Source organism: Herpailurus yagouaroundi, unplaced genomic scaffold (assembly GCF_014898765.1).
Source record: "Herpailurus yagouaroundi ecotype Mexico unplaced genomic scaffold, PumYag 196, whole genome shotgun sequence".
In the NCBI taxonomy this organism is placed as follows: Eukaryota; Metazoa; Chordata; class Mammalia; order Carnivora; family Felidae; genus Herpailurus; species Herpailurus yagouaroundi.
Genome location: NW_024412427.1, coordinates 25139650 through 25158340, shown reverse-complemented (window position 1 = coordinate 25158340; position 18691 = coordinate 25139650). Strand labels below are relative to the sequence as shown.

General features: G+C 41.9%; 1 pseudogene; it reads left to right on the top strand.

Annotated features, from left to right (window-relative positions):
* Positions 1-17675, top strand: part of LOC121012065 (60S ribosomal protein L31-like) — a 46140-nt pseudogene extending 28465 nt beyond the window's left edge.
* Positions 17676-18691: the final 1016 nt, after the last annotated feature.

Below are 18691 nucleotides of genomic sequence, written 5' to 3'. Positions count from 1 at the left end.
CCCTGCAACAAAGCAGCAGGAGAGATTACCTCTGGGCCAGTGCACTCTGGACCAACACCTGATTAGTAATGCCTCAGCAACAGAGAAGATCATCGATTTATGTCCTGAAACCTAACAGTCTGGTCTTGGCTGAAAGAGGGTACCAAGAAAGAGAGAAGCAGCCCCTGACATTTGGGAACAGGCTTGGCACTGTCTGTTAGGCTTATTGCTGCCAGGAGCAAGACCTGGCCCTCACAGCTTGGACATAATGCTCTCCTGTTCAGTAGAAACAATTTCACAGAACACCAACATTAGGAAGGCCACATTGCAGCTCTAAAGGATCAAGGCAGAAAGAAAACCACTCCACAGTCATGTCCAAATGTAGTCAGACACATGAACATTGTCCAAACCACAAAGTTGAGCAAATACCCCTCCTGGCTAATACATCTAACAGCTGCTTTACCCATCATAGCACTAACCTCACTTCCTTCCAAATTGTACATAAGATTTTTCAAGCTACTCCATCATAGAGCCAACTCTACTTCCTGCAGCATCCATTGCAGAGCAAAGATGATTCCTCGAACCTGCCCCTAAAGCACCCAACCCAAGCCCCCAATCCTATAGTGTCTTCTCTAACATGTTCTTACTGACAGACTCCACACTTCCCCATGGTATTGCCCCTCATTTCTTTTTTTTTTCTTTTTTTTTTTTTTCAACGTTTATTTATTTTTGGGACAGAGAGAGACAGAGCATGAACGGGGGAGGGGCAGAGAGAGAGGGAGACACAGAATCGGAAACAGGCTCCAGGCTCCGAGCCATCAGCCCAGAGCCTGACGCGGGGCTCGAACTCACGGACCGCGAGATCGTGACCTGGCTGAAGTCGGACGCTTAACCGACTGCGCCACCCAGGCGCCCCTGCCCCTCATTTCAATGAGAAACAAATTCAACTTGTTCAATCACAGGTCTATCCCTGGTGGTCTTTGGCTGGAGGACATGGACAATGTAAAATAAAGAACACTTCTGAGGGTACATCCTTGGATACCTGGCTAGACACATATCCAAGGACTGTTTTTTTTTAATTGAAATTATTGCCAAAGAAGATAACCCCAAGTCACAAGGTCAAGTTGTAACCTCCCATTGATCGAACTGCTTATTTTATTTTCTTTGCTTGTATAAATAATTAATATGAACTATTTAGAATAGTATGATGGTGTTATTCTTTAAAATTTTTTTTTCTTTATAAAATACTCATGTGATTCTGAGGCAGAGAGCAGGTTGGGAATTCCTTGTGTGTGCCAGTGGGACTCAGGTGAGGGTTTGCATTTCATTACAACTTTGCAGTAGGTAGTCCTTGTAAAATCCTTACCCACTATCTCCTTGGGCCCTAGGATAGTGCTAGAGGTTAGGTGGCACCTCTAACCTCAAGGAATCAGAGTAGTTGGTAAATCATAGTAAAAAAATTACAAGAAACTGACATATACTAAAAACTCACTGTGCTGTGCACTATTGTGAATCCTTTGTGATTTTAACCTCACACCCCAGAGGCAGGTACTGTCATTAGCATTGTTGGTTAAGGGGAAGACTGAGCTGCACGGACACTCAGGAAACTTGCCGCAGGTCAATGAGCAAAGAGGGGAGTATGCAGCATGGGAGGGGAGCATTTGGGTCCAGAGTCCTTGCTCTTGAATCCACCATCTGGGGCTCAGCAAGAGCCAGGCCCAATCTCTGCCCTTCCATGTACAGAGCTTTCAGGGGGCTCATTTATCCCTTCTCTTCTTGAATTCCCCTCTTCGGAACAATCAGGACAAGGTGAGGGCAGTGACTGACACAGAAAAATGTACTGTCCGGCCGTGGCGGATGCTCCTTCAAAAGGTGACTTTTCTCCTTGATGCCAAGTTCTCTTTTGCATAAAGTTGTGGGATAAGAGCAAGGCTAAAGCCAAGGGTGGCTCACAGCCTGACTTGTTCCTGGTGGAGCCTGAAGTTGCTCTGAATATAAGGACTTTCTTACTTATCTACCTGGTCCCAGGGGAAGCTGGATGGCTCCTGGTCAAGACTTATGCAAGACCCCATGGAAGTTGCAATGGCATCGATTCCTAGAGAGTGTCAACAGGACGCCTGGTTCTCTGTGGCTTTTAGAGTTTCTGAGACCCTGAGCCCCCAAAGGGGGCTGCACCAAAGGTTTAGTGACTGTTCATGTGCCATCAGCATCTCAATAGATGACTTGTGTTTCTCTGCAAAAATAGTACTTTTAAGGAGAAAAAGCATGCTACCTATAACAAAATCCAGTCCCCATTCCTATATCCACCTCCCTTTCCCCAGAGTTGACCTTGATCTTGAAGGTGATGCACACCATGATGTGGTATTTGAATACTCTTATTACACACCCCTGTCCGGGGAACAATATGTCAACTTGTCTCCCATATATAGGTTTGCACACAAATGGCCTCACAGTTCATGTCCTCTCCCAGGTCCACTTCTTCAGGATATCCTACTTTTGTGTCTGGGTATTTTATCTCCATGGGTCAGGTATGGGAAAAGGTATAGAGAGATTTCTTATGATAGTGCTGCCCAAAATTTACACAAGCACAGAAGAGAATTTGGTTGGAAATTACAGGTTACCATGATTCTTGGCTTAAGGGCAAAGTGAGAGACAGACAAATCGGGGCCTGAGCCCATGTGTTCCCAAGGAGGGGCAATCTCTCGGCCTGATTCTGTGCAATGCTGCACATCTTGGAACTGGCTGTGTTTCTCTGAAGGAAACAGGCCCAGAGAGCAGAGGCACTTTCTCAAGTTCTCAGACAGTCTGAGCAGAACAAGTCCCATATCCCAAGTTCCGGATACCTGGCCCAGTGCTCCCTGCACTGACCTCAGGGCCTCTCGATATGAGGGTCCATGAAGGTCACAGAAGCGTGTTTCTTTTTCCTCTTCCTCCAGCAAAGGGCAGCAGTTTATGTATAAACTGTTATAGTTGGTGGTTTCCTTGCTCTGCTTCAGGGAAGCTCCCTGAGAAGCCATAACTGGACTGTGTTCACTGGCCCCTGGGAGATGGGACTATGTCCTGACTTCAGAGCCATCACCCAGGCCCTAGAATTCTTCCCAGGATTATTGATCTCTGTAAAGAGCAACGTGCTTCAGGAAGGTAAGGCCTCCCTGGACCTAGGGGATGAGTCTAATCAATCTAAGCCGATCACAGGGTTCTCACTCTTTTTGCTGGTGACCGTTCCTGGGACAGCCTGGCCAGTGAGCTGTATACCTCCATCTGGTAGAAAGTGTCTAGAAGAAGTTTGAGGTGGGGGGATCGTACAGAAATACACAAGGAAAGAAAGAAAAACCACCTTTTTCTCCCTTCTCTGTAGTGTAACAACATGGTGGTTCTTGGAGTATCTCACATCCATGAGGGAAGTTTCTGCTGACACCCTGGGGTGGGCAGGCTGTAAGTCGGAAAGCATTTTCATCCATTGAGCTACCAAGCCATTCCAGAGTTGCCTTCATGCATTGACAGGAGACAGGTATTCGGTGTCCTCTCCAAAATCAGGGACACTAGTTTCCTGTCCTTGCACAGGAAGCTCCAGCAGACACACTGGGCAAGGGGCCCGTGTCCTCCTGGGCCTGGGGGCCACAGTAAGAAGGAAAGGCAGCTCCTCCAGAGACTGGACGCTGCTCTTAGCAGAGGCCCTTCTGACACTGCTAGAGCTCAAGGCAACCCGTTGTAATTTGTCAGTGTCCACAAGCTCAAGATTATTCACCTGCTCAGACTCAATAAAGAAAACAAGAGGGAGGAAAGGGATGAAGAAATTGATATGTGGCCTGGAAAAATATAGAAATGACTAAGCATAGGCTGACATCTTGTGGCTGGATCTGAAAAAGGCATTTCACTAAGAACTGAAAACAGCTGTCATTGTGGGAACTGCTGGAAGGGATGGCCTGCGGTCTGAGAACACAAGACTTAAACTTGCATTCTGCCTTCATTTTTACTCATCTCCTTTATTATTACACTTTTTCAGTAGCCTTTCTCAGCATAGCTACAAGAAAAGGAGTATTTTAACTTTAATGACCACAGACACACTTATTTCTGGCTAATAGTAAATTATTATTACCACTATTTTGGTTTTAGATTAATAAGCCATTCACCTAGTGTCATTAGATAACCCCTTTCTTTGGATGGTCGACATAATGCAGTAGACTTGAGTGATTTGTAGAGTTAGCTAACTAGGAGTTCAAAAGGTGTGCCTCATACCTTTCCTTCCTTTTTTTTAAATTTATTTATTTATTTTTGAGAGGAAGAGAGAGAGAGAAAGAGCACAGGGTAGAGGCAGAGAGAGAGGGAGACAGAGGGAATCCCAAGCAGGCTCCACACTGTTAGCACAGAGCCTGATGCAGGGCTTGATCCCACGAAATGGGAGATCATGACCTGAGCAGAAATCAACAGACAACTAACTAACTGAACCATCTGGGCGCCCCCCTTTCCTTCTTGAGAGTAAGCTCACAGACAAGATGTGTTCCCATTTACCTAGATGGAACCTAATAGCAATGCCTGGTGTCCATAACCAGCAGGTGGTAGATGAAGCCTTGAGTGCAGGTGCCTCAGACCCCAGAGCCCAGAGGTAGAGCTGATGGTCATCACTTCCTTCCAATGGGTAGTGCAAGCAAGGTCTGCACATTGCCTTATTTAATTTTTAAAACCACTCTGTAAGGTACATATTGTTTTGCTCACTCTACAAGTGAGGGTGCGAAACTGAGGGTTGTTGAGGTTGGCTCCCTGGGAAACTGAGCCTTGGCCTATTTCCCAAACCAGGCCTTGTCATATGTCTCCACTTTTGAGATAATCTACCTCTTGCTGTCCTTCGCCTCAACACTTCCCTCCCTTTCTTTTATACGTCTCTCCTATATCTTGGGCTCCCAAGAAATTGTCTTCAGCATTTGTTGCTATGGTTCTTCTTGAAATATTAGTCAATAAAGAGCTGTTATCCCCACCCCCCCCACCCAGGAACATTTACAATATAATAGATAAGGGGCTTTGAACACAGAGAGCCTTTGGGATTAAAAGGAAACATGTCAGACTGCAAGAAATATATGAGAGGAGGATATTTGGAGAGCAGGTAAACAAAGATCTCTTTTAAATAACCCCACAAAAAAAATAAATAAATAAACAAACAAATAAATAAATAACCCCACAAAGACAACACTGTCCTCGGCAACCTCGGGCTTCCAGACTGCCCAGATTACATATCTGGTGTAATTGAAAATACAACTAGAGGCAAGCAGTTGTTTACTCGGCATCCTGGACAGATTTATCACTAGACCAATGCACACACTACCTGAGAAGAGCTAGAAGCTGCTCCTAAAGCAAATAGAACGGATTTCTCCCTCTATCATTTTCAAAAACAATATCTTTATAATTCCAAAATACAAAGGGCCAGAACATTTTAATTCCAATTAACCTGCATCCTTCATTTTTCCTAGAATAAATTTGAATAACAGTGAACTGGTGTACGATATTGTCCCCCACAGAAAATACACTCATGGAACACTTATTAAGGTCAGTAAAATTCTGCACTCGATTCCAGTGTGGTGGTTCTTTGCCCCCAAGCGAGCAATCCTCTGATACCAGCTGAATGTCCTACAATTCAACTCAACTCTGACACGGTCTACCTGGAGATGGCATCAGATCCCACAGGTTAAGGGCCGAGTCCCACAAGACTGCTTGTCACTTCAGATGCCAGTCATGAGTCCAAGTTGTCACTTATGCTTCCAACCAACGGGGTATACATCAGAGGTTCCCACGCCCCCTTCTTTGCATTCAATTAATTTTCTGGAGCACTCACAGAAGTCAGGAAACGGATTTACGTATATATTACTGGTTTATTACAAAAGGTATTAAAGGATACAAATTAGTAGCCAGATGAAGGGACACTTAGGGCAAGGTATGGGGTAAGGGTGGGGGCTTCCATGCCCTCTCTGAGCATGCCACTCTCCCCCAATTCTCCATGTGTTTGTGAACTGGGAAGGAATCTCCCAGAACCCCAACCTTTTGGATTTTTCTATAGGTCTCATTACATGGACAAGATCAATTAAATCATTGGCCATTGGAACTTGAACTCAATCTCCAGCCCCTGTTCTGTCCCTGGAAATCAGGGGGTGGGACTGAAAGTTCCAACCTTCTTATCACAAGATTGGTTCCCTGGCAACCAGCCCCATCCTGACATGCTTTCCAAAAGCCACTGCATTGACATAATCTCAGGTGTGGTTGAAAGGGGTTTGTTATGAATACTCAGACACCTTTATCACTCAGGAGATTCTAAGGGTTTTAGGAGATTTGTGCCAGAAACATCTGGGATGAAGATGAAATACATATTTATTATAAATCACAATATCACAGTCAGGCAACCAGATCCCTGGCTAAGCACTTTTTCTAAATTATCTTATTTAATCCATATAAAACACCTACTAGGTATATGGAGATCTCTATTTTGCAGATGAAATATCTCACTACCAGATGGATTAGGTGGCCTATCTGGGGTTGTAGGGACAGAGCTGGCATCTGAGTTTAGACATATTCATAGTATTTACCTGATTTTTTTGGTAGTAAAATGAAATATCAACTCTGATATTTTAAAAATTGCCCTTTTCCCTGTGTGATAGTGGGTAATGAAGGGAGGGAAAGAGTCTTCCTCTCCCCTGAAAGGTCTTCCAGTTAGAATGAGAATTACATTGGATTTACACAGATTAACGGGAGGAAAAAAATTCCAAATTTTGTTATGTGTGCGTGAAGTCCCAACAATAAAATGGAGACCTCCAGAAATGACCAAGGCAGAGAGATTTTATACTTTTTAAATAGAGAGACAATAAGTCTGTGAGGAATTGACAGGTCAAAGAAATCTTAACTTTGGGAGCTTCAGTTAGTAAGGAATTCTAAACAGAATTTGGGCTGTGATAGTGAATTAGTAAAAAGTCACAAGGGCTGTTTATACAGCCTTCTCAGCCCTGAATCTCCCATCTCTGGTGATAAGGATGTCTCTCTACCTCCTGGTCCAGGGAGGCTACCTTCCACATGGGAGATTTATTTCCTGCTTTCAGGGGGACAGAGGAGGGTCTGGGCGTTCTTGCACAGGCCGTCTCTTCAATAACTTTTATTTAGGGGTGCCTCGGTTAAGTGTCCGACTTCTGCTCAGGTCATGATCTTGTGGTTCATGAGTTTGAGCCCCACGTCTGGTTCTGTGCTGATAGATCAGAGCCTGGAGCCTGCTTCAGATTCTGCATCTCCTTCTCTCTCTGCCCCTCCCCTGCTCACACTGTGTCTCTGTCTCTGTCTCTGTCTCTGTCTCTGACTCTGTCTCTGTCTCTCTCTCAAAAATAAGTAAACATTAAAAAAAATTAAAATAACCAATATGCCAAAATGACACATTTTGGGACAACCTGCCCTCGGCCCCTATGGCAAGAATGGTGGACAGGGAACTTGAACATGCATCTCAGTCCCTTTTGCTAATTGTAGTTACCTGGTTTCCCTTGGTATGTTGTGGGAGGCTCTCTCTCTCCTTTACTGTGCAATGATCCCAAGTTGGAGTCCCCTCTGGGTGACAGCAGGGATTCTGAGAACCCTGGAGAGTACCAGAATGTTCCTCAGGCCCACTTGTGCCCTGGGCACCTCCTGTCGCATACAAACGTTCACCTCCTCCCTCTTTCTGCTCCTGCAGGGCTGTGAACCCCTTTTCCCCCTTGTAGTTATTCTCTCTGGTCCATTCTGCCAGAGAATATGAACAAACAATAATTCTCCAAAGACCAATTAACACATGGCTTTTTCAATTCAACATTTAAAGATAATCTAAGGGAGTTACAATGCAGAAAGGGGAAACAAAATAAAATATCAGATCCCTTTTTCTAGAATTCAGCAACTTGCTTCTTCTCTGGGGCCTTTTCTGTCCCCCTACTTCAAGAGTCCAAGTCTTCAAGATATTCCAGAATGCAAGACTGCTGACTCCTGTCCAGAAAACAAAACATCAATTCACATAATCATAACCTGTAAGGGGAGCACTCTACTGTGAAGATAGTGGCTCTTCATGTTTCTAAATGGGGCGCTTAGTTCCCAGGGGGTACAATGTGCATTTAGCTTAACTTCACCTGTGGAGTGTTTTTCCAGGACACTGATACTGGCTTGTGTTTGATAATCATTTGAATGACTGAGAGGATGTGCTAAAAATGTCTCTTCTAAAAACTGAGGAAGTTTGCCCCAAATACAAATTTCATTTTTACCTTTAAAACCACAGGAAAGGCATGCTTAAAATATGCTGGGTTTTTTTTCTTAAATTATGGCTGTATGTTGGGGGGGGAGGGGAAACCAGTTGAATTGCTCCAGGCCTCAAAATTAAGATAGTAAAACATAGACCACAAGGTCTTCTGAAGTTAAAGTAAGGTAACTATTAAAAAGCATCTTGCAAACTATCAAACACTATAAATGCCAAGCCACTTCTGTTTCACTTTTGTTTTCAGGGTGACTTGACCCAATCCTTCTGCAACTGATGAATTAGAGCTCATTAGTTATCAAGTGTGGTTCTGTTTACATGTAGGCATATTGGGAGAAATATGCCAAAATTAACCTTTGCATCTCTTGGGATTAATATTTTGAAATATCTGAATATGCCTTTCAATTGTATATTTCTGGGTAAATGACACTTCTCTTCCTGAGGCAGTTTTTTTTTTTCAAAGGAGGGAAATAGAGGGGTGGCGGGGGAAAACAGAAATTAGGATTATAATTATTATAATGATAGTTAAAGAGAAAAAATAATACTGAGCCCTTGAATGAAATACAGGGTCTCCTCACCCTTCACACAATGCAATAATCTTGAAAATTCATTTGTGATTTGTGATGAGGGATAGAAACAGAAAAGTGTTCATCTTTAGCCCAGAATGCTGCCCTATAGCCTGCATAGTTCCGATAAGGATCAAATAGGTGCGGGCTGTTACATTCTTAAAGCGTCTCATGACTGCCTGTACAGCTTCCTGGTTAATATCAAGCTGAAGGATAAGCACCAGAGAAAGCTTACAAAAGTAGTTTTACAAGTAGAAAGTCGAAGAAAACATTTATGATCTAATACTCCCTTACATCTCCTCATCCTTGAGCATTAAGCGTATAATCACCACCATCATAAAGCAAAAGTGCCTGCCCCCGGGCCGGGTCCCCATGCTGTAATAAAAGCACCTTTTTGCACAAAAAACGTCTCAAGAATTCCTTCGTGACCATTTACTCGCGTCCTCACATCAATATCTGTATGTATATCATACTTTAAGAAAAGATAACTTAAAAAAATCTATACAAGTCATCTACACTCTACCTCACAAAATAAAATACTGCGTGTGCGTGCACACACACACACATACACACACACACACACACACACCAGCAGGTTGGGGGGATCATGAAGTCAATCATGAAGAAATTAAAAAATGCTTAATTTTTTATTCACATTTGTGATTAGTGTGAACAAAAGTGTGACTTTACTTCATGCACTTTTGCTACGGAAAGTGAACAAAAACCAGTGAACCTGGAAAACTCCTGAAACATGATGGCAGGAAAAAACTCAAGATGCCTTGATAAATAATCCAGTCTCAGTTTCTGGGCTAAATTTCAGGCTATAGCCGTTTAAGAATAGGTTTGGCACTATTACATATGCATGTATAGACTTATTTGTTACAATAAACTTTGTATATTTTTATTGTTATTTTGTATTTTTAGAAACGGCACATAATTTATATTCTCAGAGATTGTAAATCAGCTTTAACTACAATATTCCCTGATCCTAGCCTGAACCTTCCTGAGGTGCTAAAACTCAACAAGGCGTTGTGGAAATCAATTGTAATTAGAGCAAGGAGAACCTATGTTGGAGTCTGCCCCGACTCAGCACTGAAAGGACCTTAAATGAATTGTGTAACTTCTTGAGTTGTACTGTGCAATTCTAACGATCTGGAGTTGGTTAGATATCACAAGTCAATGGCAAACACCTCTACAAGACTGCTCTCACTTCAGATGCCAGCCCCAAGCTTGGGAGTTCCATCTGCCTGCACTTCTCACCAACTGGCTATAAATTCAGGAGTTCCCATTGTTCCTTAAGGCTTGATAGTTTGCTAGAAGATCTCACAGATTTAGGAAAGGCTGTACTTATAAATAATTAAAATAAAGAATACAAGTGAGGAGCAATCAGATGGAGAGATGCACAGGGTGATGTCTGGGATGGTCCCCAAAGTGAAATTTGCATGTGTTTTGGACATGTCTCCCTCCTGGCACATTAATGTATAATCACCAACTAAGGAAGCTCAATTGAGGTTTGGGTATCAGGATATTTTACTGGGATTTCATTATGTAAGTATGATTGATTGGATCATTGGCCACATGACTGCACTCAATGCCCAGGCCCTCTTCCCTCCCAAGAGGTTGGACTGATATCATGTGCCCCTCCCAAAACATGAGACAACTGGTTGGTATTTCCAGTATGGATACCTGCCTCACCGACATGGGAAGCTCCCCCTCTATTTATCCTATATCATTTTCCTCTTCAAGGTCTTCATGTACCCCCAACCAGACTCACTGGTGTGTGGATTCATCTCTACTCTCCTCAGGCCATCAACCTAACTCCTACTGTATGCACTGAAAAGGAAGAACAACCCCTTCCTACAGGCTCACCTATCAGACCTCATCTGCCTTGGATAGCCACCAGGGAATAAAAGAGGACTTAGAACTAGATGGAGGGGCCATTGGATGAAGTACTCCTGTCCCCCAGATGCAATAATACACCTAACTGGAGTCCCCTTTTATAAAGATGGTTTAGCTCCTCTTCACCCTGCTAAGCTTGTGCCCCCCTCCCTCCCTGTCCCCATCTATTCCTCTGTGGTCCACCATGAAATAAACTACCCTGTGAGGGGAGCTCAGATTCCTCCTTCTCCTGGCCTCTTTGGGCAGTGGTCCATTCATGTTTAATGTTCTGGTGAGAGATTTTTACATCTCCAAGGCCTCCCTCTCAGCAGGAAGTAGTTTCAGAAGATGAGACCTTCAGCCCTTTCTCTTTAGAAATAAGGAGGGTCAAATCTGTCAGAGGGGAATAAGAGAGAGCAGGGACAGGACTCTGGTCCCCTCCACCTATCTAGGAAATCCAGGATTCCTAGATAATAATAATGTCCCTTGGGTAGATCTTCCAGGATAGCTATAGCCTTTGGGTAGGAATATGCAAAGGGAAGACCTTCACTGAATGGAGACACTCAACTATGAAGAGAGGACCAAACCAGCCTGCACCAAGATAGACCCCTGTACCGACTTTCCCACTCACTATAATGCTAAAAATCATATGTGGGTGGAGATTTAACATGCTAATGACACATTCAATGTATGTAACACCATATTCTGTCCACTGTGTTTGTGCATTCAACCTCCAGTATCTCCTTACCCCAACCTACTTGGATGTGTCTCTTTTCCTACCTTAGCCCCTTTAAAAAATTTTTCAGGGAGCTAGCCTGAAGGACGCTTTCCGTTTGTGTTGTCTCCCTTGTGCTCTGGCATAAGCCCTAATAAAAGCCTCGCCTGGAACTCTTACTTGACCTCTATGCAATTTCTTGTTTAGAGAGCCCAAGGACCTAAGTTGATACCATCAACACTCATGCCATTAGCCTCAATCAATGACTTATAGGACTTGATGGGTACACTTCCAGCTTCCTCTCCCCTCAGATGGGTCAGGTCTAAGGCATTGTGATCTGTACTAGTCCCGTACTTCCTGAGTCACCTTGGGGACAGCTGGTTTGACAACACATTCTTCTTTGGCGATGTTTCCTCCCTGTTTCCTTTCCTACTCCAGTCCCCCGTGTTACTTTTATCACCCCAACGAACTAAATGCCCATAAATTCTGGACTCAGGGTATGTTTCTGGGGAAAACTTCACTAAAAGTATGACTGATAATGTTCATTCCCTATTGTGGGTCTTGATAATGTGGATGTATTATCTCATTTCTGTTGTCCCTGAGATCTAGCATCATGTCTTTACAACCACCACGTCCCATAGCCAGTGGCAATACAGAAGAAAGCTGAGGAGGAAGGAGTCCTAGTTTATTCTGGTAGATGGGTATTTGTATGGTAGGGAAAGATAGGATAAAATAGGCAGAGAGGGAAAGGTTAGAACCTGAGGTCCCTGGGGGGAAAAACGCATACTTTGAAACAATGCTGGGAGTGTCAGACCACAGTAAATCCCCTCTGGGGTAAGGTTCCTCTTAAGAATGTAACAGACATAACCTACTCCCACTCAGGAATTTGACAATCAAAATACTTAACTATAAGAAGTAAACCATAAAAATTATGTTACACAAGGACAGTATGACCATAGTCTGATTCTTCACACAATGCAACAAGCCAATCAGGCATGAACAACCTAACACCTAGAGTCACCTATCCAGTTAAGGGTAGAACCTGAGAAGGAAGGAAAGGGAAGGGAAGGGAAGGGGAGGGGCTGACCAGAACCTTGTAAAACAAAGACTCTTGCCTATAATCTAGGACATTCACTTTTGAGTGCCCTCTGTCAGTAAAGAGAGCTTCCATACTATTCTTTCTTTCTGATCTTATGTTCTAATACACTTTTGCCTGCTGCTCATTTTGTGTCCACCTTTTCATTCTTCAAAGTGGTGAGACAATGAATCCTGGATATTGAGGGGAAAAAATCCTGCAACGTTTGTGTGTATATGTGCATGCCCAGACAGTTCAATTTCTAAAAGTAAATATTTATTTAGTATTTTTGGGACAGTATTTCCCTTACTGATATTCTGAATAATCTGGAGTTTAGCGTGTCCCCAAAGAAATAAACCTGAATTGTGTTCAAGAAAGAAAAATTTTATGTTTCCTTAAGGTAAATTATCAGATTTCTTACCATAATCATTTATCAGAGAGAACTGTGACTTTATGAGATAAAATGCAAGAGGTGTTTTTTCTGCCTTTCTTACTGTTCCTTCTCCTCCTTGTTCTCTCTCCCTTCTTTTTGCCACTCCATAGTCCTTCCCCACACTGGTATTTCCTGGACATTCCCCACCTCTCACAGACACTTTTATTTTTATTTTATTTTTTTTCATTGTTTTTTCAACGTTTATTTATTTTTGGGACAGAGAGAGACAGAGCATGAACGGGGGAGGGGCAGAGAGAGAGGGAGACACAGAATCGGAAACAGGCTCCAGGCTCTGAGCCATCAGCCCAGAGCCCGACGCGGGGCTCGAACTCACGGACCGCGAGATCGTGACCTGGCTGAAGTCGGACGCTTAACCGACTGCACCACCCAGGCGCCCCTCACAGACACTTTTAAGTGATGGTATGCTTTGATGATTCCTCCAGATATCTGTCCCAGGATCTATGCATTTTTACATAACAGCATATTTCCTCTATCTTCAACTCTTGCTAAAGCATTCCAAAAGACAGTGTCTCCCAAGGAAAGAGTTCAAAAATTGTTAGTCAGAATGTTATGTAGAAGTTTCTGGTTGTTCTTAGAATCATGAGTTCCCTCTAAGTCTTGGGTAATTCAGGAGGTATCAGACTTAAGTTTTGTAATGGAGAATAGATATAATCTGGGTTGATCAAGGATCAGATGGAGAGAAATGGTCAAGTACTCTCTCTCTCTCTCTTTTAATTATGGAAGATTCCATCTACCTTCAAGTGGTTTCATTCAAGAATAAAGACTGGTTTACAATAGCTAAATAGCTCAAAAATATTTTCAAGAGCCCACAGTATACCATGAAACAGGTTTACTTTGCTTCAGGGAAGTGGGAAGGATAAGACATTCTTTCTATCCCTGAGCTTCAGGGATTTTGTCAGTAATAGTGACACCAAACATCTCTTTGGGCTTCTCTTTGGAACTGGAATGCCAAGAAGAGACAATTGATTTATCTCAGTATTTTCCACTGGAGAATCCAGGTTAGTTAAGAAGTCAGTTTGTTTCAAAATGTACGGGACTAAGACAAAAGAAGAACCAAAAATATTTTGGTTACTGTTGATGTTTTTGCTGGGGTTGCAAGATCAGAGGAGATGGTTCATAGCTAGTAAAAATTCTTAAATTTAATAGGGACCTAGGATTTTCAGAGTTCTGCAATTCTTCTTTTGAGAATTAGGTGTAGTGTTTTATGGAGGTGACAGTACCTTGAATTTTCTCTGTGGAGAAAGGAGTTTGTCATAAAAACATTGGATGTGTAACTAAAATATAATTAATTTTATTGTTAGAGCCTATCTTAACTTTTTATGAACTGAATTTGTTTTTAGTAAAAGAAGGCTACCTTTTCATCCAGTCAAGCATGTTTTCATAGCTCCCTTACAGAAATGCCCAAATTTATGCAATCCACTCAACACAGAAGGCCCTTTTATGAGGAAGGAATCTGTAATAGCTTGATGAGAAGCCCATCTCCCACCTTGTACGGATTATCCAGCTGGTGTCACTTTAATTTTTTTTTTAATGTTTATTTATTTTTCAGAGAGAGAGGTGGGGGGAGAGGCAGAGAGAGAAGGAAACAAAATTCGAAGCAGACCCCAGGCTCTGAGCTGTCGGCACAGAGCCCCACACAGGGCTCAAACTCTTGAACCAAGATCATGACCTGAGCTGAAGACAGACACTTAACCCTCTGAGCCACCTAGATGCCCTGGTATCGCTTTAAAATCCCTATGGGTTTAAAGGTTTAATACTAATGATCTAGTGAAAATTGGTGTCTTCCATTGTTTAGTTAGTTATAAAGGTGTTTTGGAGTTTTTTGTTTTTGGAGGGGGCCTTGGTCTGATTTGGACTGAAGACTTTTAATCTTCTTGTGTTTCTAGTTTGAGTGTGTTTTCACATTGATCAAGCATACCTAATAAACTTTTCTTTCTCCTAGAGGAGACAAAAGAAAATGAATGATTGCTGGTGAAAAGTGATAACTTTAGGTTAAAAGGAGTGTTATTGATTTGTTCTGTGTTATATGAATAATTCATAACAAAAGGAGAAAGCAGAGGTGCTTAGGGACACAACATTTATTGAAAAGTCATAATATTAAAAGTAGGGAAGAATTAAGAGTTAGAGATAAAGGAATTTTCCATTCTCTGATCTCTAATTCAGATATCCCCCTATGGTCTTTGACAGGAAATTATTACTGGGTAAAAGAAGAATTAGCATGCGTATGGCTCTATTGCTTGGGTGTGCGTGTGTGTGTGTGTGAGACTACCAATTAGTAGTCTTCTGTTAGGGTATTTCTACTGAGTTTTCAGATCCTAACTTCTGTTCCTGAAATACACTTCCCTTTATTCTGCTGATCTCTCTATTTCAAACAGTCAATGAATGCACTCTTTACATTGGCAATCTCTATGTACATATTTGAAAACAAATTTTAAATCTGATGGCACCAAGTTTTTTTGTTTTTGAACTTTTATTTATTTTTTTGGGGACAGAGAGAGACAGAGCATGAATGGGGGAGGGGCAGAGAGAGAGGGAGACACAGAATCGGAAACAGGCTCCAGGCTCTGAGCCATCAGCCCAGAGCCCGACGCGGGGCTCGAACTAACGGACCGCGAGATCGTGACCTGGCTGAAGTCGGACGCTTAACCGACTGCGCCACCCAGGCGCCCCCTGATGGCACCAAGTTTTGATGAGACTGTGAAGCAACAGTAATTTTTATATATGCCTGATGGGAATATAAATTTTATAATTGGGTAGTATTTTATAAGCTAGAAAATTTATATTCTAAACTCAGTAATACCCCTGCAATGTTTTCCTTATTGGTAAAATGGAGTTAATAATGTATCTACGTAACAGAATCCTTAGATTAACTTAGTAAAACAAACTAATTAGTAAAGCTAATTAAATTAATTAAGTCACTAAATTAGTAAAACAAACAGACTAATAAAAGTTAGCTTTTATTATCATTAGTAGTAGTTGCAGTAATAGTTATAGTATATTCCTCTTGTTAACTATGTACTATAGAAAACCACTGTTTATAGTAACAAAAAATTTTTTTGAAACAACTTCAAAGAATGAATAAGTTCTGTATACTCTTACAGTGGAATACTGTACAGGCAGTACATGCATCAACAGGGATGAATCTCAAAAATATATCATTGCAAATTGGTGCAGCTGCTCTGGAAAGCAGTGTGGAGGTTCCTCAGAAAATTAAAAATAGACCTACCCTATGACCCGGCAATAGCACTGCTAGGAATTTATCCAAGGGATACAGGAGTGCTGATGCATAGGGGCACTTGTACCCCAATGTTTATAGCAGCACTCTCAACAATAGCCAAATTATGGAAAGAGCCTAAATGTCCATCAACTGATGAATGGATAAAGAAATTGTGGTTTATATACACAATGGAATACTACGTGGCAATGAGAAAAAATGAAATATGGCCTTTTGTAGCAACGTGGATGGAACTGGAGAGTGTGATGCTAAGTGAAATAAGCCATACAGAGAAAGACAGATACCATATGGTTCCACTCTTATGTGGATTCTGAGAAAGTTAACAGAAATCCATGGGGGAGGGGAAGGAAAAAAAAAAAAAAAGAGGTTAGAGTGGGAGAGAGCCAAAGCATAAGAGACTGTTAAAAACTGAGAACAGGGGCGCCTGGGTGGCACAGTCGGTTAAGCGTCCGACTTCAGCCAGGTCACGATCTTGCGGTCTGTGAGTTCGAGCCCCGCGTCGGGCTCTGGGCTGATGGCTCAGAGCCTGGAGCCTGTTTCCGATTCTGTGTCTCCCCCTCTCTCTGCCCCTCCCCCGTTCATGCTCTGTCTCTCTCTGTCCCAAAAATAAATAAACGTTGAAAAAAAAAATTTTTTTTAAAAAACTGAGAACAAACTGAGGGTTGATGGGGGGTGAGAGGGAGGGGAGGGTGGGTGATGGGTATTGAGGAGGGCACCTTTTGGGATGAGCACTGGGTGTTGTATGGAAACCAATTTGACAATAAATTTCATATATTGAAAAAAAAAAGAAACAACTTCAAAGAATGAATAAGTTCTGTATACTCTTACAGTGGAATACTATACAGGCAGTACATGCATCAACAGGGATGAATCTCAAAAATATATCATTGAGTAAAAACCAATTTTCATAAAAATAAAGTACGATACCAGTTATACTTAGGCTAAAATATACAAACAATATTGTATAGACTTTATAAGGTATAATTATAAATGCTTTAAAAGCTTAAAGAAGATATAGAAATAATAACCCCCAAATTCAGGATTGCTGATAACTCAAGTGAGGAATGAGGGGTCTGTAATCAGAGATGGAATTTCACTTTCCAACTTGGGTCCCACAAAGAAGGGTGGAGAGAAGAAGGGCTGTTCTGCTATCAACGAGGTAGTGACCAGAGAATACACATCAACATTCACAAGTGCATCTGTGGAGTGGTTTCCAGAAGCATGCCCCTTGGGCACTTAAAGGGATCCAGAAATTTGCCATGAAGGAGATGGGAACTCCAGACATGCACATTGACACCAGCTTCAACAAAGCTGTCTGGGCCAAAGAAATAAGGAATATTCCATACCATATCCATATGCGATTGTCCCGAAAATGTAATGAGGATGAAGACTCGTCAAACAAACTCTATATGTTAGTTACCTATGTACCTGTCACCACTTTTGAAAATTTACAGACCGTGAATGTGGATGAGAACTAATGGTTGATTGCCAAGTAAAGGTATAAAACTGCAAAAAAAAAAAAAAAAAAAAAGGAATTTCAACTATTACTTAAGTTGGGAGTTCACTGTATCTTTCATTGTCTTTTACTGCATCTTAAATATTGCCCTCCAAATAAATTAGCACAGAACAACAGAAAAGAACAAATACCATATTAATGAATTGGTGTTTGTGTATTTCCTGTGAATAGTACTTATTTGTTAACTAAGTAGGAGCCTGTATATTGAAAATCAGAAGTGGTCATACAAAAAAGGGCTTGAGTCTCTGCTGAGACTGGAACAAAAAACACACTGTGGAAATGTATGCATCCAACACTCACCAGTCAACACCCATAGAGTTACAGAAGGCAGGCCAGTTGACCTGAGAACCAATAAGTCATCAGCTTTGCCCAAGTGAGCTGAATTGCTTTGTCTGTTCTGAATTTCACAAAATATTTTGCTCTTCCATGGCCCTAGGGATGGTTTTATCCATTTACATCTGAACTATTTTTATATTCCTTGCTGGCTGTTCCTTATCATGCCCATGCCAGCATTTGCTCTCATGTTAACATTTCCAGAGGGTGGTATTTTGCCTGAAACACATATCAGAGCTCATTTATTTATTTATTGAGAGTCTATCATGTGCCAATAATTATTGGGTACTGACTCAACTCTTTTAAATGTTTGATAAATGGCTTTTGAATCTATTTTTCTGAATATTATTTACCCATATGAGAAATGTTGCCGAGGTAGGCCAGAAAGGTGAAGCGGCTCTAAGGGACATCTTTCTCATGCTGCATGTCCTCTATCCTCACCAGTGTCCTCCTTGAACCCCAAAGTTGGTGTCAGGTATGTTTCTAAAAGATCCTCCAAAGCCCAAAGCCCTTTATATTATGTCAGGGTTACTCATGATTATTAATTTTGTAAACATCTTTTACATTTTACATTTTTAGTCGGAAGAAGTGAGAACATTTCTGAGATCAACTTATTTTTTCACTTAGTATCAGTTATAGGGCTGATTTTAAATCAATTCTTAGGGGCGTCTGGGTGGCTCAGTCAGTTGAGCATCCAA